The 23,419-nt window shown below is 43.4% G+C and overlaps 1 protein-coding gene across 1 annotated transcript in view; it reads left to right on the top strand.

The window, feature by feature from the left end:
- The window catches only part of ino80 (INO80 complex ATPase subunit), a 202,127-nt gene extending 179,302 nt beyond the window's left edge, over nt 1-22,825 (top strand). The window contains exon 38 of the transcript XR_013934768.1: nt 22,772-22,825. The gene's annotated coding sequence lies outside the window, so the exon portion shown is untranslated. The remainder of the gene's footprint in view (nt 1-22,771) is intronic.
- The last annotated feature ends 594 nt before the right edge of the window (nt 22,826-23,419 follow it).

The raw sequence follows: 23,419 nt of genomic DNA, 5'->3' as shown, positions 1-23,419 counted from the left end.
GCATTCATATATGAAACAAATACAAAAAAGTTAGAATATGGAGATAAGAGGTTTCTGCCCGACAGCAACGATATCTGCCATGTGTTCCAGGTCTAACTGCTTCCCTGCAGCAGCACGGGTCACGTGATCACAGATTCCTAGCTCATGATTATTATTACAGTGTAATTACTTTTCGTAGGTATACAGTATAACTACCGTTGGCACCACTTGGTCTATGGTTTTAAGTAAAACCATTCCCAAATGAAGTTTTGCTGATGCATGCCATGTATTTTGTGGAAGGTTTTAATTGAGAAGTATTTTTGCCTCAGCAGTAGTGGTATTTGTCCGTTATTAAGTGTACTGTTGTTCTTATCCTAAAAAGGCCCAGGGCTGACTAAAACAACACATTGAAAATGATCAATTAATGTCATAATATGACAAATAATAAATGCTTTTCATCAGATATAATAAGCACTTTAAAAAAAAAAATTGTTTCACTGGGAGCCAGTCAAGAGAAGATAAAACAGGAGTAATATGTTCAAATGTCTTTTTCTAGTTAAAACTCTAGCAGCAGCATTCTGAACAAGCTGGAGTTTATGTAACACCTGCTTTGTCAGACCAGCAAAGAGAGCATTACAATAATCTAGTCTAGTAAAAAATAAATGCATGAACCAATTGTTCTGAATCTTATTGAGACAGGAAGCACGTAACCTTAGAGATGTTCCTTAAGATGATAAAAGGCAGTCTTGGAGATGTAATGTGCTTCTGGAAGTAATTAAGGGTCCATTTGGTTCCATTTGCAACTCTCAGACTTGAATTGTCACTGAGGACTTTACAGTGTACATTGGGCTCCCGGATATATAAAAAAAATTGGCATCAAATGCATCCGTGGTCTGATTGCATATCAAACTGGGAGTCCTTGAAATGAAAAAAAGATTGATAATCACTGCTGTACATGTGCAAACGCACTGCCCTGTTGGCTTCTGCAGAGGCCAGTCAGCCTGGAGCCTGCAACAGACAGCAGCTGAGGGCAAAACAGCAGTGGTGGGAAAAGTACTCACCTTTTTTTACTTAAGTAAAAGTATCAATACTGCAATGTAGATTGTACTCCGTTACAAGTAAAAGTCCAGAATTCAAAATTTACTTGAGTAGAAGTACAAAAGTATTGGCATCAAAATGTACTTAAAGTACCAAAAGTAAAAGTATACTCATTATGCAGAAATGTCCCATTTCAAGAATTCAAAATGTATCAACATCTTTTGAAAATAGCAGATCTACAAGCTCACAATGCGTCGCATCGCGTAAACATCTTATCTCCGTTTTTCATAAATTAACGTCCTACTTGATCACACAAAAGCATCAAAAGTAGCAGATTTGGCAATGTAGCCTGACAATGCGTCGCAGGTTCGAGTTCCGATCCCGACGGCCTTTGCTGCGTGTCAGTCCCCATGTCTCTCTACCCATTTCCTGTCAGCCTATAATAAAGGCATAAAAAGCCCCCAAAAACTTGTAGATCTGCTGCTTTTAATTTCAATTCTGAGAAGTAACAGTTTTGGACGTATGAAGTTTCCACCCGACAGTACAGTATCAAGCCTATGCTGGATTCATTTGAGTCAATTTTATTAAATTGACAAATAGAAACTATTATGCCCAGTACTATTAACAATATCAAATTATTATTATTATTATTATTGTTTAAACTCTTGTACTGAATAGCAGATGTAATATTTCTGTAACGGTGCAGTTCTTGTCCAAGGTGTTAAAGCGGCACTATTACTTTTTCATATTAAGAACATTAAAGGGTGTTTCACTAAAAAAAAATCGTCTACTCAGGCTTTTGTCAGCCCCCCAGACAGTTTTTAAGTTGCTTGATTCAGTATTTAGATATTTGATATTCATTGTATCAGACACGCCCCCTTCCTATACAAACCCATTATAACTTAAAACTCTATTTTTAACATGTTAGATTCGTCAAAAACACCCGTCTTTGGTTCTGGTGACTCATCCTGCCCTCCTAATACGTTAGGGGGCCGTATTTTCTTTATTGTATTAAATTATTTTCATTTTCCAAAACAAATATAAAAAATAAATGAAAAAAGTTATTGAAAAAAATCCTTAAGTATTAGAAAGACAATATCAGTCACCAGAACCAAGGACGGGTGTTTCCGATTAAAATGGAGTTTGAAGTTACAATGGGTTTGTATAGAAAGGGGGCGTGTCTGATAAAATGAATATCAAATATCTAAATACTGAATCAAGCAACTTAAAAACTGTCTGGGGTGCTCCCAAAAGCCTGAGTAGACGATAAAATTACCCAAATTTGTTTTGAAAGTGAAATATCCCATGTTGTCCAGTCTGTAAGGTAGAGTATGTTTTTACAATATAACTTATACAATTGGGGTGGTTGTATTTTGTCTCCCTGCTCTTCTATTGAGACAATTAGATCGTGTCAAAGGTTCCGACAACAATTTTGACCTGATGGTCAAGATTCAATTTATCCCCTGAGCAAGCAGGCTCTAATAGCTCAAAAAAATTCTGCGCTGCCGCAGGAAACCGGGTTCAAATCCAGGGTAGAAGAGGAAAGTTACATAGTACAGCTTTAATACAGTGACCTGTGACGGTGACATGGCTGTGACACTCTCCTTGTGTGTGTGTTGTCATTCAGCTCAGGTGTACTGCGGAATGAGTGACTCAGCTGTCACACGTCACATGACCAAGGTTTTCTTTTTTTTTCTCTTTTGTTTCCATTCGGGGCCCACATCTGCTGTGGATCACTGGGTGATGTCACCGAAAGGTTAATGATGTCATTGAAAGGCTAAAGCTGTTTGGAACACGGAGGGCGAGCATGTAATTTGCACAAGTTACCTCATGACACGCAAAGGACACATGACACAGGTTGAGCCACTTACCACCTAAAGTCCCTATTTTGGTCATGTCGTTATAGACGAAAATCTTTAAAAAAGAAATGTAAAAAATATAGCAAGAAATACATTTATGAAAGTAGAAAATACATTCTTTTTGATTATGATTAGGATGATGATTATGATGATGATGATTATTATTTTATGTAAAAAGAAATAGTAGATTGGCTGTTTAACCATTTTTGAAATAATGCTTAGGTGATTAAAGAATTTTCAACCTTATCTTTATATAATTGGTCCTCACTAATTATTGCCCATTATAAGATGGCACCATTTCTGTCTACACTTTGTCTCAGAGGAGGGCTGTGGACAGTTGAGAAACCTGCCTGACAGTGACATCGTCGGTAGGCAGGTTTGGTCGTTTCAAACAAGATATTATAATTTTTTATTATAATTAACTAATTCACTGCCAGACTAAATACAAAATAATCTAGCCACTGCCAGCGAAATCTGCGTTTTTGGAAAACACGGAGGTGTGTGGTCTCCGCAGAATTATTATTTTTTTTATCGCGCCCCACTGTTCTCTAGTTATTGGCCGTTGAATATAGCCTAAAATGGCGATGTAAACAAGAAAGCAGAGAAAAGGGCATTTTTCCAAATCCAATAACCTGGAAGTGGATGGGGATTTTTTTTGTTTCATTCATTTCCTCTTTCAAAGCGTCACTGAGGGTCAAATGTTGACTCATGTGCTAGCGCAGAGCGCCATCTAACGTAAAAACGCAAAACCGGAAAAACACGTCAAAGACGTCTTTGGCTGTCTGGGCTTTGGAAAAAAACGCGCCAAAAACACAGCAATGGCGGAGAATGAGTTAATGCAAGAACAATGGCTTCCATTTCAGCATACCGGTAATGACTTTCCAGGAAGAAAAAGGCTGTAGTTTCTATAAGCTTGAACTTGATTATGTTATCGGTAGGCAGATTTCAGAACTGTCCAAACACAACCAAGGAGACGCAGAGTGAGTAGATGGAAACATGGTGCTTATAATAATAATAATAATGAGCATTATTGAGGACCGATTATATGAAGATATGGATTAAAATGGGTGACGTGCTCCTTAAAACAAAGATGGAGCCAGCTTTCCCCGAACGGACAACTTGGAAGTGTGTCCTCTTTTTTTGGGGGGCCAACAGGAAAGGGGACATGCTGGGTCAGGGTCTGTTAGAGCATCCTAATAGGAGGCCATCGGCTGGGAAATTGAATCAATTAGGAAGCAGAGGTCAGAGGAAATGACCTCAAGGTCACTGACCCTTGTACCTCCCTGATAGCAGGAAAGGCTGATCTGCCATCACCACCGTTACGGTTATCCCCTGGAAACCATGACAACCTGATGACCTTATAATGCCTGTTGACTGGACTGTATCCTTCTAATGTATGGTGACATTTTTACCATCTTTACATCTTTAGTTTTTGAGTAACACTGTTGTATGTACACACTGTAAAATTCTGAGTCTTCATTTAACACTGAGAATGTACAAATGGAACCAAACCGGGTAAATTCTCAGAGTGGGTAGTGGGTAGAGAGACCATCCGGGAATCTGAAGGTTGCTGGTTCGTGTCAAGGTGTTCCTGAGCAAGGCACTTAACCCCTAACTGCTCCCGGCCATATGCTCATTAGAGCCATCTGAGCAGCCATTGATTGATTGATTGAATATTTTATTGGACAAAAATGCAAAACTGCACGAATACAGGTCTAAAAGGATAACACCAAAAAAGTCCTTGCGGTCTTGTTTCCATTGGGGTACTATGTATTCAATTCATCAACAAATTAAAGAATGACACCAAAATTCAATGTCATCACAAATATAAAACACTATATGTACAGGGCAGAAAAGGGGGGGGGGTAAAGAAAGGGGAGGGGGTCGTCTGTCTTAGGGGGAAGTGATAATTACCTCCCCCTTTGGCCTCCTGAAAGGTGAATTTTCAGCTGAGTGCAGCTGTTAAAGCATATTCCCCGTGGGACCAGAACATAATATCACTCCCATTAGAATAAAAACATATTAGATAGATAGACCTTTATTGCTCCCACGAGAGAAATACAGTTGTCATGGCAGCTCCTCGGTTACACAGATGACAGGACAGACAGACAGAAGAACAAGGGGAAAAAAAGAAAAGAGATACAATTAAGAAGAAGAAGAATAAAGCAAATACAAAATACAAGTAAATAGGTGGTATAACGTACAGGGATTTGGAATAAATGACCAAAAAATATTTAGGTTCCTTCATTAGCCTCCTGCACTTGGACTGCCCACGCGTTACATGTTGTATGAGCTACTGAGGATCAAACAAAATGATAATAAACAGGCAGGCTGTATGTCAGGCAGGCTGTACTGTACAACAACCCACATACAGTAAGGTTGTACAGTACAGCCTGCCGGGCTGCGTGACACCACGGCACGATGCAAAGTGTCCTACAAGGAACTACAGGAAGCCCCGCTGTTACGTAAACCACAGGGCCCAGGGCAAGGACACGCAAGAGTAAAACACTTCACTTAAGGACCGCACGGAAGCACCCAAACCCCCCCTCCCCACACACACACACACACACAGACAGACACACACACACACACACACATACACACACACACACGCACACACACACATACACATACACACACACGCGTGCGCGCGCTAGCGTTACCCATCAATACCACCCCCTGCTGAGAGGGTGGACTGGCCTTTGAACTGCCACTGATGATGATGAACACCACTCCACTGATGGCTCTTCCTTCCAGTCAATGTAAACATTTATTTACATGCTGGGGGAAAGCCCACCTGTGACCTCCATTTACTGACAACATCTATCTATCAATTCCAGGCAGTGTTGATTTCGTCGACTAAAACTATGACAAAAAATATCCGTAAAAACAAAATAAAAACTAAGCTATGATGACTAAAACTATGACTAAATATACTGACAATTCCGTCAACAAATAAAAACTAGACTAAAATGATAGGGAGGGACTAATGGAGAAGAGATCCAGGAGAACTAAGACAAGTCATCGTGGGTGCGCGCGGGTGTCACAGACCGAAAATAGTTGATCTACAAGCTCACAACGCGTTGCAGCGGCTATTTTCGGCATGCAGCTATTGTGAAAATCATTTCGATGCCATCACGGCCGCCAAAAATAATGTTTTGTCCACTAAATCAACTGTAGCTTTAGTCGACTAAAACTAGACTAAAAGTAAAATGTTCCAGGTGACTAAAATATGCTAAAACTAAACAGAATTGTATTGCTTTATTTGCTGTCAAAATCAACACCGATTCCAGGAATGTTGTGTGTATGACCGCGTGCTTGACTGTCCTTCGCATAATCTCCAGAAGCATTCGTCCCATCGACTTCACACTTGGTTCTCCTGAATCGGCCTGCTTTCGACGGACACACACACGTTCCGAACAGCGGCCACTGCACTAGTTACTAATAACGACAATAAAGACATTAACACATTAGCAAGGCCGTTTCGGCTGAAACGTCCCTCGTGCTTTGATCTGCACGCCGCTGGGGATTTTCTATAAATAAGAGTGAGTGAGTGCTGATGGTCTTTTTCAAAGATCCGGTTAAATTTGGACAGGCCTTCAGTGAGTCATGTGAGGGTGTTCTGAAATGGGTCAGAGGTACGAGACATTGAATAGAGGCTGTGTTGTCATGTAGCCCCAGTCAACGGTTAACCCATTAAAACATCTGTGTCATTTTAGATTTTAGCTACGTTTATATCGTCTCTGTCGGTGGGAACCTAAGAAGGATGGATGGATGGATGGATGGATGGAGGGATGGATGGAGGGATGGATGGATGGATGGATGGAGGGATGGGGGGGAGGTAATGGAGGATGGGGTTTTAGTAGCAGTGGATCAAACACAGACGGATCTGCTCTGCTGAGGAAATGAAACTTCCTCATCGCTGAGAAGCATGCAGGCAGCCGAGTTTCAACCACTGTCAACCCTGCCTCCCTGTCTTTGGGCATGTGACATTTTCCCCCAAAATGGTGAACATAGCCGATCTATAATCTCACTACTTGACACAACAACAGAGAGAGAGAGAGAGAGAGAGAGAGAGAGAGAGAGAGAGAGAGAGAGAGAGAGAGAGAGAGAGAGAGAGAGAGAGAGAGAGAGAGAGAGAGAGAGAGAGAGAGAGAAAACACAAAGGGTTCTCAACCTTTTTCATCTCAAGGACCCCCAAATGAATATGTATTGGGTCACGGACCCTTAAAAAAATAATATAGGGTTAAACTGATTTTGATGCTATCATTTGGCCGGGGACCCCCTGGAACCCCCTCAATTAAGGACCCCTGGGAGGTCCCCAGACCCCACTTTGAGAACCACTACACTAAACGGATCCGCAGGCTGTGTGTATGTGCAGAGGATTGTGTGTGTGTGTGTGTGTGTGTTTCTGTTTATCATGTGGAGATGGCTCTGTGGTATTTTTGGATGCTCGCTGTTTTTTCCTCCGTAAATTCCAGGTTCCGGCTGTTTTTCCTGCTCTCTGTTCCCAGCCTGTGAATGCTTGGACACTTCCTCTACCGCGCTTCCCTCTTCTCAGCCTCTGATTGCTTGGAAAGAAGGGCCGGGGAGAGGACAGCACTCTGTGTGTGTGTGTGTGTGTGTGTGTGTGTGTGTGTGTGTGTGTGTGTGTGTGTGTGTGTGTGTGTGTGTGTGTGTGTGTGTGTGTGTGTGTGTGTGTGTGTGTGTGTGTGTGTGTGTGTGTGTGTGTGTGTGTGTGTGTGTGTGTGTGTGTGTGTGTGTGTGTGTGTGTGTGTGTGTGTGTGTGTGTGTGTGTGTGCGCGCGCGTGTGTGTGTGTGTGTGCGTTTGTGCACGCGTCAGTGACTATACGGAGGAGGGGGGAAGATGTTGAAATACGTGTTGTTTTCTTGTCATCTGGGTTAATGAAAGCGTGAATTTATTTGTGTGTGTGTGTGTGTGTGTGTGTGTGTGTGTGTGTGTGTGTGTAAAAGTGTGAGGCGGCTGGGTGTGGAGGATGTAGCCATTAAAGAGATCAGCATGTCAACCGCTCCCCAAGTGCTGCGTCCTCTGACCCAGCTGGCGATAGGAGGTGTCTGTGTGTGTGCACACACGTGCGTATGTGTGTGTACGTGTGTGTATGAGTGTGTGTGCGAGAGAGAGAGAGAGAGAGAGAGAGAGAGAGAGAGAGAGGCTCTACATGCTCCTCACAGCATGACTTAGACCACTGCTTCTCAAACATTTTCATTTTCAAGTTTATTTGGTCGTGAACCCCTGCGAAGTTGGTGGAACGGCCAAGGTTTAAAAACATTTGACAAAAATCCAAGAATGCAGGTTTCTGTTGGTATTTATTTTTCTTCAAAACACCATTGGCTCAGTGCAGGATCATGTACAGTGGATAATAGTTTAACAAAAGAATGAAAAATAATACAATAATAAATGATTGCAGACAGAAAATGCCAACCAACTCAGGCAGCACTGTAACAAACACAAACTAAACCTCTGCACATCCACCCTCCCCTTTTAGACAAGGTGGAACCTATAAAGAGACAATGAGTAGTGAGTCGAAAACAGGGAAACACTAGTGGGACTAGCACAGAGCCATGTGGGACCCCAGTCAAATAAGTATATAGGGTTTAAGTGGTTAAAACTGCAAACACCCTCAAGAAATATAAGTGCTAAAATGCATAATTATGCATCATTTGCATACCGATGGATTATTATAGGCATGTGTTGCAATGTATTTTCTTTTAGTACACTTTGGACACAATGGTTGGACCGCAATGTCCTTTTCTTCTGTCAATATTTAGTCTGCGGTGATTTCAACGTAGTAACATGTCAAGCCATTGAATAGGATGAAAACAAGGGTGAAAAAAAGCATAACTCATTTTGATTTGTTTTCCATGGCTGTGAAATTACGCTGATTGATCCAACATAAACCTCAGTTAAACCTTTTATTCCGTGCTTCACGTTTGGATCAAAACATCAAGAAAAACGATGTAGCAGGGAGGTTATTTTGAGATTTCTGTCAAAGAGAATACACGCTGCATTAGAATACACAGTATTGAAACAAAGTATTGAAAAACGGAAGTATCTATGTACTTCGGGGAGTAAAATGTACAAATTTGTTTTCCATGGCTGTGAAATGAGACGGATGAATCCAACATAAACCTCAGTTAAACCTTTTATTCCATGCTTCATGTTTAGCTAAAAACATCAAGAAAAAACTCCCGTTTGCCTGGGAGGTTATTTTGAGATATTGCGTATGAATGAAAGCAAAACTCTGGTTGCTAGGTCTCTCCAGGTTTGCGTGACCTTGGCCACTGATTGGCTGATGTTGTTGTAAACAATCTAAAGAATCAAGTTGCTGTGTGCAGAAATACGTTTCCTGTCATGAATGGAGCTCTGTGTGGGATTCTATCAGCACTTCATTCTGTGATTGTAGGTGCATGACACCAGCTCACAAATAAGGGGGGGGGGGCGGCGGGCGAACGATATAGTTATAGTTATAGCTCAGTTTGAATGGCACTTAAGACTGTGGTTGTACTGGGTTGATACATGCAGTATCATATGAAAAAATACTTTATTTTCATACAGTATAGCTACATTTACAAATGTACTGCTAAACTAATGGCCTAAGTAATTATTTGAGGAAAAGTATATTTTTGCCTAAGTCAGCTCCCCATGACACTGGCCACCTCTGGAAAAATCTCCTAATTGAAAAGGATCATGCTGTTCCCTCCCCTTTTAGTATAATGGCCTATCTCCCATAGTGTGACTTAGGCCAAAATAGGCAATTATTTTGGTCTAAGTCACATGGTTTTGTGACTTAGGCCAAAAAATGGCCAAAAACCTATTTAAATCTCTTATGTTACATAAATGACAGACAGTGTTATTTGTATGTTAATAGTCATAATTTGTTATAAACGTTTTGGGTGAAATGATTAAGAAATATCATTTTTTTCTGAAAAACGTAGTTTAGCAAGGTGACGATGTGCTCTGTCATGTCAGTGGTTCCAGCTTAACAACCTCTCCCCTTTGTTTAAAAAAAAAGAAAAAAGATTCATATCATTTCCTAAATTGCTTGAGGGGACGTTTTGCCGTTCACATTGTCGATACTGTAAATGCTTGTTTGGAAAGAACGTATTTAACAGAAGTTTGATCCACATTGATATGAAAACAAGACGTCAAACGTCATGTCCCCTCTGGCTACGCAAGACCAGTGAAATTACAGCTGACAAGAACTCTAGGTCAGAGAGGAAAAACCAAAGCTGTGTGTGTGTGTGTGTGTGTGTGTGTGTGTGGGTGTGTGTGTGCGAGTGCGTGCGTGCGTGTGTCCCTTTGGTGAACAGGCCCAGTGTTGACATGAAAACACAGGCACACTCCTGCCTGCTGCTGCTGCTGTTTATTGCATAACAAGGAACCTAAACCTGCGGCCATGTTGGATCTTTCCCCTCCGTCTGCACTTTTTGGCTTAATCGCCAAATTACCTTGTTTAATGTGGAGTGTAAACACACACACACACACACACACACACACACACACACACACACACACACACACGCACACACGCACGCACACGCATACGCACACGCGCGCGAGCACACTGTGTATATTTAGCTACACACGTCAAGTCACATAAAGTACACTCCACACTCGTTAATTTGAAAGTTTATTTCTCCAAGCGGTACATGAATGTTTTATGTGCGTTCAGTTGCTTTACAGGGTGATTTACAGCGTGACGAAACCTTCCAACACGCCCAGAGAGAGAGAGAGAGAGAGAGAGAGAGAGAGAGAGAGAGAGAGAGAGAGAGAGAGAGAGAGAGAGAGAGAGAGAGAGAGAGAGAGACTCCTCTCTCTCTAAGTACCTGCATGGGTCTTTCCACTGGTGGAAGATTAAGTAAGCGAGTAAATAAGTAATGGAAGAAGTACTATGATTTTCTACCTACGTAAAATGTTGCAATACCACAATAAATACTCTGTTACAAGTAAGTCTTACTTGTAGTGGCGCTATGTAACTTTTATATATATATATATATATATATATATATATATATGTAATTATGTCCTATCTGTATGGTAGAGTATGTTAATACAATACAACTTAGGTATACAATTGGGGTGGTTGTATTTTGTCTCCCTGCTCTTCTATTGAGACAGTTAGATCGTGTCAAAGGTCATGTCTCACCTAGACACAGGATCTAACACAGGTTTTTACCTGATGGTCAATATTCAATTTATCCCCTGAGCAAGCAGGCAGGCTCTATTAGCTCATGGTAAAAATCTCAGCACTTTCAGTACTTGAGTAAATGTACATACATGTATAAAGTAGTTACTGCACCACTGGGTCTTTCCAGTCGCTTGGAGTTCCCATTCAGCTCACACAGCAACTGTGCATGTAAAAACTCCAACAGCTTCAGTCTCTGATCTGCGTGGATCTCAGATCGTACACCTCTTAGTTTCATTTTCGTTTCACTCCAATTTAAACCATTGTTTGAGTCTCGGCGGGGAACATCATTTTACAATGCAGCCGAAGGAAAAGAGAAGCAGAGAATATACCTATCGCCGTCAAAATGAACGTATCTATAATATCATCTCTGTCGGGTGGAAACCTCATATGTCCAAAACTGTTTCTTTTCAGGATTCAAATTAAGAAATAGCAAAAGTAGCCGATCGAGCCGTGTTCCGAGCCACGTTTCGAGCTGGTAGATCTGCTACTTTTGATGCTTTTGGGTGACGCTGTAGTATGATCAAGTAGGATGTTAATTTACGAAAGAACAGAACAAGTTAGAATATGGAGATAAGAGGTTTCTGCCTGACAGCAACTATATAAATAAATGTAATGCACGCTTTACAGCGTGCATTACATTTACCCATTCACACACACCCTCACACACACCGACGGAGGAGGAAACCATGCAAGGCCCCAATCTGCTCATCGGGAGCAGTTAGGGGTTCAGTGCGGACTGTGCGGTTGCTCAAGGACACTTAAACACTGGGAGCCTGGGATCAAACTGCGAACCTTCTGACTCCCAGTCAGCCGCTCTATCCCCTGAGCCACTGCCGGCCCACTGAGTAGGCCTGAGTAGTATTATACAATTAAAAACGAAGTAAAACAATAAACATTTTGATCTTGACAGATTTAACATGAACCCTAGTGTCCCTATTCTGGGCTCATGTCATGTCATGAGCTTGCAGACGGGCTATTCGTGGTATTCATCGTACACCGAGGCATACAGTATAGGACTATAAGCGGTTAACACAGACTGAGCTTCCATAAGGGGCCCCCGCTACGCCGTGCGCAACATTCATTCACATGGGATGGGAGCGAGACTAGAGAGGAGAGAGATCAAATGCTTGGAAAGGATAAAAGCTTGGAAACAATACCCTACCGCCTCCACCCCCCTCCCTCCCTCCCCCTCCCCCCAGAGTGTACTGAGAGCCAAATATGCTGCATGCAATTTGCAGCTCCTTTTTTGGTTTCTTGAAAAATGCGCCTCAGATGTTTGACGCAGGACCAAACGAAAGAAGAAGAAAAAAAAAGTTAAACGGGAGAGAGGAGGGGAGGGGAGACAAAACAAACAGCAATTAAGGTAGTAGGGGGGGGGGGGGGGGGACTCGGTCCCATCCTCTAGGAAACATCTGCCATGTTGATGTACGACCTCCAGGAAAGGCGCACGCATTCCTGTTATCCCTGTAAAAACCCATACCGTTGCACGGGGAGCGTTTACCAAATCACCTATTTACTCACAGACACCGCTGCCATGGACGTGATTGCATGCACACTTGGCATGCACAAACACACACACACACACACAGGTTTCACGTGTTTGTGTATATGTACACACCCACACACAGTACGTTGCTGTGTCTGGGTTCTTCGCTACACTACACAAAATCCATCCCTGATAAACCGTTTTAGAGTTCAAAACAAGAGATAAGAGTAAAGCTCTCGTTCTTTTGGCTCTCGGCTGGAAATTCCAGACGATCTGCCTGATGGCGAGAGAGGATAAGTCAGAGACATCTCTGTTTGAGGCTGAACCGCTGTTGCCCTGCCCGCCGGGCCCGGGCCGGCCGCCTGCCCAGAGGAGAAACATTTCTCAAAATCCCTGGCAAACGTTTTTACAGCAATGTCTGTCTGTCTGTGCGTGCGTATAATAGTACAGTCTGGAACACACACACACACACACACACACACGGTTCCTCTGGGTTCCCAGGAACGTCGGTCAGAAAGGGGAACGCTGGAAGTCCCAGCGAGGAAAGCAGATATCATATCTCTTCATCAAGCAAAGCACTTATCAGGAAACTACCAAGCATTACATCACCACTGAATTCATTCAAATCTGGCACTAGCCTCTCTAGGTTCTGGCCTGAAAGGAGCCGCAGCGAAAGGACCCACCTTCAAGACCATAAATCAATTTGAATGTCTGACACTAAATCTGTCAATTGTGATAGTTTTATCTTTTAATTTGTGATATTTGACCGTGAGTGGTAGATTAGACTTGAATGCTATTGCGCTGCTTGTCTTTTCTCAGCTGCATTTGTAAATGAGAGTTACACGTCTCTCAAATGTTCCCCGCAAGACTTAACCACTTAAACCCTATATCAGGGGTCTTCAACAGGGGGTCCGGGACCTCTAGGGGCCCCTATCAGAGATACTGCAGGGGGGCCTCCAAACTCTTTGTGTGATAGGGACTTTCTTTTACACTATTAACCACTTGAATCCTATCATCCCTATTCTGGGGGGAACGTTAGCCAAAAATAGCCGACCTACAAAAATAGCCGATCTACAAGCACACAAAGCCTCGCGCTGCGAGGCGTTGTGTGCTTGTAGATCGGCTATTTTCGGCAAAGAGGTTTAGTGTAGGGGGAAAAAAGAGCAGACCAAGTACAGAGCCGACGGTCAAGTTTACAAAATATGGTTTAAGTGGTTAAATGTCTGAAAACATGAATACAATATGTAGCGGGGGGGGGGGTCCCTGCTTCGTCTCTCTCTCAGCTAGGGGGTCCTTGGCCTGAAAAACGCTGAAGACCCCTGCCCTATATACCTTGTTGAGCATGGGGTCCCCCCAGTCCCCCCCACCCTCCTTGTTTCCCTCAACACCAAACCTTTTCGCCGAAAACAGCCGATCTACAAGCTCACGACACAGCGCGCTGTGACCGAGCTTGTAGATCGTCTGTTGTCGCCTAATTTCATCAAATGTTTCCCTATTATTAGGACTTGCCCAACGCTGCTGTATGGGTGTGTGTTTTTCTGTGTATTACTGCTGATGGGATATCAAGCGCACCTAAGTGCTTCCCTTTCCCCTCCGTCTCTAGTTTCTCTCTGTCTGTCTGCGGAGCTCTGTATGTACAGTATTTATGTGTGTGTGTGTGTGTGTGTGTGTCTCGTTCGCCCGTCCGTCCCTGCGAGGGGAGGCGAGGCTACAGGCTAGTCGTACTGGGAAGAACCCATTACTAGTGCTGCTATCGATCAACGGCGTGTACATGTGTTACGTGTCCTGGAAAACCTGTGAGGAAGATTTACTGTTGCTCACCGCTTTAGAAGCCAACAAGATTAGTCATGTATCAGACACCAACCCCTCCCTCCCTCCCTCCCTCCCTCCACAACACCTCTCTCACTGCCTTCCCCCTCGATGTCCGTCCTGGGTTTATTTTCCTATACGTGTTCTCTCTGTCTCTCTCTCTCTCTGTGTCTGTCTGTCTGTCTGTCTGTCTGTCTGTCTGTCTGTCTGTCTCATATAAAAAGACACAGACCATCTGATGAACACTGAAACATTCTTTTTTTAATTTATCTTGTCTCCTTTGTTGTGCAGCCCTCCCACCTCCCATCGGTTCCCATTGGAGACCACCACTAGAGGGTTGTTGTTTGAGGATCACATTCAGTCCTGTTTATTGACCAACAGCCCCCCCCCCCCCCCCCGCAGCAGAGCATCAGGTATAGGGATCGTGTTTGTTTACGTTGGCCTGGTAACCCATGTGGGATTGCCAAGAGCCCATTAGGATCCAATCACAGCTGACGACAGGCGAGACAGACCCCCAAAGCCCGGTGTTTTAGTCTGTATGAGGGGTCCGGTCGGCGTAAACAGTGTGACTGACCGCTGGGGCTTGAACCGCCCGAGCCGATCCACTCACCACAACCACGACATGAGTGACACCCACAGCCACAATACTAGAGGGAGCGACCGTGAGCTGGTACCACCCGAATTTAGAACAGACATGGGAAAGTTCTCATTCTACTGCTCTGCCACCAAAATGTGGAATACCCTGACACCATCCATTACAGAATGTGTATCACTGGTTTCTTTACAAATTGGCCTGAAAAAACATCTATCAGGAGACCACAAGGAGAGGTAAATGTATACAAGATCATTTTCAGAGCTTCCATGCTCCAGAGTCCAGACTGTATGACGGAAGCATTTGAAAATCGCTGGCTCTAGTCGCGAGACTATAACCATCTACCATCACATCATCAATACCCTAGCATCACCATCATCAACCACTTAGCATCACAATAGCAACCCCCTAGCATCGCACTCATCAACCACATAGCAACACATTATCAACAGGTGCTGTGTAATCAAATGGCCTTCAGACATGTCTGTGTGTATTGTCTGTACGCTCGCAGTAGTACACTTATGTCCCTTCTATTGTTCTCCTGCACAGTACAAATCCTCTGAGAGTGTACAAATTGAACCAAATGGACCCCGTTGTACAACTCTCAGTTAAAATAACACTGAGGATTTTTTTTTTCCTGGATTCCTGACTGATGTGCAGTTTTGCTGTGAGATTCAAGAGTCAGATTGTCTTGCTCTTCAGTTACAGTGAGGCCCACTTCCTGACTGGCATCCAAGATGTACAGGGAAGCGTCATTTACTAGGAATTTTGAGCATAAGGGTAATAAAGTCACAACAGATCCTTTGATTTTGGGTTGATTTTTAATAATGTTTAGTGTGGAATGTCCATAAAGATTGCTCAATAGAATGACACATTGGCTGATGTCATAACCTATAGCAAAGTTGATTACTATTGAAGTTTAAGATGAAAATAATGGGGGGGGGGGGGGGGGCAAAACTGGTGTATTTGTTTGTACAAAGAATAACTATAAATCATTTGGAATGGTTTTATGAGTGTATTTCTTAACTTGATGATGTTCACACATGTGTTCTGTGTATCTGGGATGCATTTATTGACAGCCTACATAACCTACTAGGACTTTAAGAAATATTTTTTTTATCACATCACACGGTCAAAAGACTAAAGGCTTCATTATACATCCATCATTTCTTTTCCCGCTTTCCGGCCTCTCATTCAGTGGACCTTAATGACCAAATTGATAGAAAAAACACAAATAAAAAGTATAGCATGCCATGTCAGGTTCTGTCACATTTTGGGTGACTGGATCCCTGACTATTACATCTGAGGCTTTTTTTTCTCCTGGATTCCTGACTGATGCAGCAGAGCAGTTTGCTGTGAGATTCAGCAATTGTCTTGCCTCTGGTTACAGTGACTGGCATGCAAGACGTATAAAGGGAAGACAGCAGATATATCTGATGCTAACTGAACCAACGCTGCATTAGTGTAACGCTCTCTACCTTCAGCACGCCACGGAGAACCCTGATTAAACACCGTCCGTCATCCAGTCGAGATCTGGCCATGCGTAGCGAGCGCCGCCTGGCATTGACTTGCAGTACGTTGGCACCGGCAGCACAGAGGGAGAAATGACCTCAGAGCACGGCGGCAGGACGTAGGGACGTGCTGGGCCCCTAATTCAGCCTGGGAATCTCAGATAGAGAGGCCCGTAAAGTGCACGGCCAATGGCCGCGCACCGGATTTTTTTTTAACGGCTGGCCGCCCGGTACTTAATTTCGGCCGTTTTTAAACGGCCGGCCTGGTCGGCCTGGAATGGAGAGGCCTTTCTGGAATTGTCCAAAATTTCCCAGTGGCCAGCACGTCCCAGGACGCGACGTTACTGTTGGGCAAAAAAACTCTTATCTCCATATTCTAACTTTTTTCTTTTTTCGTAAATTAACGCCCTACTTGATCATACCACAGCGTCACACAAAAGCATCAAAAGTAGCAGATCTACAAGCTCCAAACGCGGAGCGAAGCGACGCGTTTGGAGCTTGTAGATCTGATACTTTCGCTATTTTTGAATTTTAATCGTGAAAAGTAACAGTTTTCCACCGGACAGAGACGATAATATATGGTGAGTCACTGAACTTATGCGTTAGTCTGCTGCTGTGGCGATGTGTGTATGTGCGTGTGCGTGTGCGTGTGTGTGTGTGTGTGTGTGCGTGTGCGTGTGTGTGTGCACATGGTTTACGGCGTCTCTCTCGGTGGCAGCGGGCGTGATTCATGGGGTCTGCGAGGGGACTGTGGGAGAAGGGGAAGTGGAGTGGAAGTGAGGGGAAGTGGGAGAGGAAGTAGGGAGGAAAAGCTGCAGGGATCAACGGGGCCTGATAATGGAGAGCCACAGGAAACGCGGGCCGAGGAGGAGGACTTTTCCACCGGTTCAACCAGGACCCCCCCCCCCCCATCCCATAACACCACCCCCCCCTCCCCCCGACCCCAAACCCAAACCCACCCCCACACACCGTCCCAGCCCCGTGGCACCGGACCTCACACAGGCACACACACGCACATACACACACACACATACACACACATGTCCATGTTTGTGTTGTTGTCTGCTGTCCTGTTTGAGTTGTACAGGCTTTTTCTGTTCTAACTGCTTCGATATTTGTTTTTAATCCCACTGTCTGCAAAGCACTTCGTGAGTTCTCTCTGTGAGAAGAGTGCTATTTAAACCCAATTTTCTTACTCGCGCGCACACACACACACACACACACACACACACACACACACACGCACACACACACGCACACACACACACACACACACACACACACACACACACACACACACAGACACACACACACGGATAAAGACCAGTGGTTTTCAAACGTTTTCATTTGAACTCCCTATAACTGTGAGGCTCATAGTTACAGACCTGTAAGGGTCCACTTGGGGGTCCATTTGGACCCCGTTTAGACCCCCCCCGCCCCCCCCCAAGGAACCTTGAGTTCTCCACTTTGAGAACCACCGGTAAAACCCATCCCTCTACAGCACGCACGCACATTATATAAACACACAGTATACATACTGTACATACATACACAATCACACACATAGATCAAGGTCAAGGTCAAGTCATTTTCAGTGGAAGCCAGAAACATGAAGCTATACAAAGTGACGCTGGTCACTGTGCGATGGGCCTGCTGCTAAAAATCAAAAGTTGAGCTGGCTTTTTCCAGCGCTCCGATGACGCAGTAGAAGCGTCAATCAATCATACGTTTTTGTTTCAGCCGTCCGTTCCCACTCCACTTCAATTCCTGCTCCGTTCCGTAAGTGGAAGAATAACTCATTCTTGCCGTTAATGGGTTCCCAGTACTATTGAGCCCTTTTCATTTATTTACACACTGTGGCTTTGAGCAGCTGGTCACGCTATAGGCCATTTTGTAACTTTGTCACCGCTAGTGTGAAAGCAATAGGACACATTACGTAGGTAACACATACTGAAACACTCAGGCACGCACATGCAAAGAAAACGGATGCACACACGCAAACGTTGCGGCAACCCTGTCACCTCCTTCTCCAAACACACACACACACACACACACACACACACACACACACACACACACACACACACACACACACACACACACACACACACACACACACACACACACACACACACACACACACACACACACACACACACACACACACACACACACACACACACGGTCACCCAACCATCTCACATGGATGTCATCGTAGAGCGCCCGTAGCTGAATGGGAAGAGACTGAGGCAGATTCCTAGCTATGTAAATGTTGCATTTATGGTAAATGGTGCATTTATATAGCGCTTTTATCCAAAGCGCTTTACATAGATTGTGCATTACATTCACCCAATCACATTTTTCTTAACAAAAGTGTGAGAACTGCTGATTCAGAAGGCATTTGTAGGATCGGCACTCATGTCTCTTAAAGCTGACCTGGGATCTGATCTCTGTCATCGTGTTGTTCTGTCTGGCTGCACCTGCTGCTACTACTACAACTGTAGGGCAGCGTGCCAGAGGCCATGTTGGCTAATAAACAAGATGAACACACACCACCCCACACACCCACCCACACACACGCACACGCACACGCACACGCACACGCACACACACACAGATAGAAGTGGGGCCCTACTGAGAGCAGAGATGGAGGGAGGAGAGAGTGGGGGGGGGAGGATCAGTTATCGTCTGATCGGAGCTATAAAAAAAATATATATTCATTGAATACCCAAAATAACAGAGAGGTGATGTAACACGATAAGGCGATTCTGAATCTCTGTGTGTGTGTGTCTGTGTGTGTGTGTGTGTGTGTTTGTCCCAGTCTCGGACATAGGGAGGGGTCTTGTTTCCCCCTTCTGCTCTTCCCTTTAGTTGCACTGTTGTTTACCAGGACCCTGCACACACGCACACACACACACACACACACACACACACACACACACACACACACACACACACACACACACACACACACACACACACACACACACACACACACACACACACACACACACACACACACACACACACACACACACACACACACACTCGCGGCGGGCCCAGGAGGAACAACAATGCTGAGAAGTCTTCCTATGGCTGGGTCGTTAGGGAAATGGAGTCCATGCTGCTAATGACATCGTTAGAGAGACAAGCTGTGTGTGTGTGTGTGTGTGTGTGTGTGTGTGTGTGTGTGTGTGTGTGTGTGTGTGTGTGTGTGTGTGTGTGTGTGTGTGTGTGTGTGTGTGCAGTGTGTGTCCTGCTGTTGTTTTTCTGAATGTAGGAAAACGCTGGTGTCCATGGCAACAGCGTCACGCAACATATAGCACTTACGCAAGTTTCACGTGCTTCAAAATATCATATATATATTATTAATATATATAATATTGATAATGTTTTATATATATATTGATATGAATTGATTAATATTAAGACCTATATACTTTGTCGTGCAATGAATAGCGGATCGGTAGATCTGCTATTTTTTAAATGATTGACATTTTAAACAATTCTTGAAGATTTTTGAATTCTTTAAAAAAGAATGCTAAAAATGTGTTTTGAACTTTCCACCGGGGGAAATATATTTGTGTCGAACAAAATACAATTTGTATGAATTCCTTTTGAAGGGCCCAAAATATGCTTTCACATAACTTTGAAATCCCCAAAAATATATAAATAATGTATATTCTTTGCCATATGGTGGAATTACCATAAAAAGTATATTTATTTTCCATATTTTGGCCACACGCTGTTTTGTGCTTCATTGTCCCAGGGTGCTTATTGTTAGGTTATTGATAATTAATGTCTGTTTTAACATATGGGACATTAATTCCATTAACACGCTGTACACATGCATGCTGTGAGAACACGCCCCTAGGCTCTTAGCGTGTGGATTGTATGTAAGTGCAGACGTGCCGTGTGTGATGTACCGTATGTGTGTGTGTGTGTGTGTGTGTGTGTGTGTGTGTGTGTGTGTGTGTGTGTGTGTGTGTGTGTGTGTGTGTGTGTGTGTGTGTGTGTGTGTGTGTGTGTGTGTGTAATCGTATTATTACTATACTTGTGAGGGCCAAATGTCCAGTGGTGGGAAAAGTACTACATTTGTTTTTACTTAAGTAAAAGTATCAATACTGCAATGTATAAATACATTATTACAAGTAGTAGTCTGGTTTTCAGAATTTACTTGAATAAAAGTACAATAGTATTGGCATGCAAATATACTTAATGTACCAAAAGTAAAAGTACATTATGCAGAATGAGTTATCATAAAATCGAATTTAATTTAATCTTTCAAACATAGTAGATGTTTAGTAGTAGACCTCCCAATGCCCCCCCCTGTATGAATGAATGAACCATTGTAAAGCGCTTTGAGTAAGTTTGAGTACTTAGAAAAGCGCCATATAAATGCAATTCATTATTATTATTATTAGATCTACAAGCATGCAACGTATTTTCAAATAGCCAAAGTTTAAATAGGGCTGAAGTGGTCAATGTATGTTTTGTAATAATACTCCAAATCTACAAAGTAACTAGTAACTAAAGTTTTCAAATAATTGTAGTGGAGTAAAGAACAATATTTGCCTCTGAGATGTAGTGGAGTAGAAGGAAAAGTACCGAAGATTGGAAATACTAATTATGCCTCATTCATACTTAGTTGTGCGCCAGGGTCACGCACCAAAATTGAGGACCCCCTCAAAAAACGAGATGCTGCATCTCCAGGGGCTCATCCTCCAGTGAAATGTCAAATAAATACATTTGTAGATCTACAATCCCACAAAACGTCACGTTGTGTGAGCTATTTCCGATGTGCGGCAGGGTTAAAAATGACCCAAAAGTAATAGTCAAAATGGCTTTTACAAAATTGCCGGCCTAAAATGTAGATGTCTTCACAAGTATAGGACTATTAACGTGTGTGTGTGGTTGTGTGTGTGTTTTAAGGCTTCTGCTAAACGTGTGTAACTCGTCCCGTTGTTCAGAAGCTTTGCATTCTTAGGACGTCCTGTAGTGTAGACACCCCCCCCCCCCATACACACACACACACACACACACACACACACACACACACACACACACACACACACACACACACACACACACACACACACACACACACACACACACACACACACACACACACACACACACACACACACACACACACACACACACACACACACACACACACACACACACACACTCCCTCACAGCTCTTTCTTCTTATCTACAGCTTCCAGGCAGCAATGTGTTTGTCTGAATCTGTGAGAGTGTGTGTGTGTGTTCATATTTGCATCTTTGAGGATGTGTGTGTGTGTGTGTGTGTGTGTGTGTGTGTGTGTGTGTGTGTGTGTGTGTGTGTGTGTGTGTGTGTGTGTGTGTGTGTGTGTGTGTGTGTGTGCGTGTGCGTGTGTGTATGCTTATTACTCATAAAAATAGGTGTTAAGTACAGACTTATTCTTAGTTGCGTGCCAGTGTCGCATGGGGGGGGAAAAAAGCAGAACTACAAGCTCACAAAGCGTTGTGATGTGACGCTTTGTGAGCTTGTAGATCTGCTGTTTTGTTATGTTTTTTTCCCCCCATAAGTTAATGCCCTATATACTTCATCATACTTGCTTATAGATCGGCTATTTTCACAAATTTATATCATGTTTTAAATAGTAATAAAAAAAGGAAAGTTTTGGACATTACAAGGTTTTGGACGTACAAGGTCTTACGGCTACGATATAATAATATTTTGAGTGGTACGACAGTATGGAAGAAAATGGATTGTCCTCGTTGGGGGAGGGGCAGGCCTATAGGGTGTGTGTGTGTGTGTGTGTGCGTGTGCGTGCGTGTGTGGAGGAGAGGGGGGAGGAGGGGCTGTTGTCTCCTGACCCCCCATTAAATGTGAAAATCCACAACGAACAACAACAACATGTCTGTCTCTCTCTCTCTCTCTCTGTGACATCAGAGGGTTTTGGATCGAACTCAACAAATATAGATCACCTTGACTCTTCCACCGTAAACAACAACCTTGTGATGTCAGGGCTGGTCAGAAGGCTTATGGGGCGGGGTGTGGTGGGGGGGGGGTCAACAAACAGGAAGTAGCACATCCCAAAACAGCAGGCTACATCCCATAATGATCAAGAGACAAGAGAGAGACAAAAATGAAGACTAACAAGAAAGTCACAGCTGGACTCAAAGTCGACAGATACCATGACGAATGACACCGACTTAAAACATCAACAAGACAGAAGGAAACAACATAATCGTGGCGGTCGGGCAGAAACCTCCTATCTCCATATTCTAACTTTTAGTTTTTTTCATATAAATTAACGCCCTGCTTGATCACACTACAGCGTCACACAAAAGCATCAAAACGTGCAGATCCACAAGGTAGAGAGCTTGTAGATCTGCTACTTTTGATGCTTTTGAATGTGGATCCTGAAAAGTAACAGTTTTGGACATACTGTATGAGGTTTCCACCCGACAGAGACGATAACAGAAGGAATGTCCACGGAGGTTTGGCAGTTGCAAAATAATATATTTTATTACTGACGATTCATCTTGAAAAAATGTAAAAGAGCTACCCCCCCAAAAAAGTGCAAAGGTGGAGATGCATGTTTAGCACATGTTTTATACACTTTTTTTCTCTCACTATGGATATATCATCATTAAAAGTACAATATTTTTGCAACTGCCAAAACGCTGTCGACATTATTTTTGCAATGTTGGTTTTCGAACATTCCTTCTGTCTTCTTGATCTTTTGTTTGGCTTCTTACGCACCTGACTGGAAAAACCTTCTTTGGACAATACAACACTCATCTTTGTTGTACTTAAAGCGGCACTATGTAACTTTTTTGAATGAATAAAAACACACACACACACACACACACACACACCCACACACACACACACACACACACACACACACACACACACACACACACACACACACACACAC

This window comes from Gymnoscopelus braueri (assembly GCF_963280865.1).
Source record: "Gymnoscopelus braueri genome assembly, chromosome: 16".
NCBI classification, from domain to species: Eukaryota; Metazoa; Chordata; class Actinopteri; order Myctophiformes; family Myctophidae; genus Gymnoscopelus; species Gymnoscopelus braueri.
Note: the sequence above shows the minus strand (reverse complement) of the source record. Positions and strands in the feature narration are given on the sequence as shown.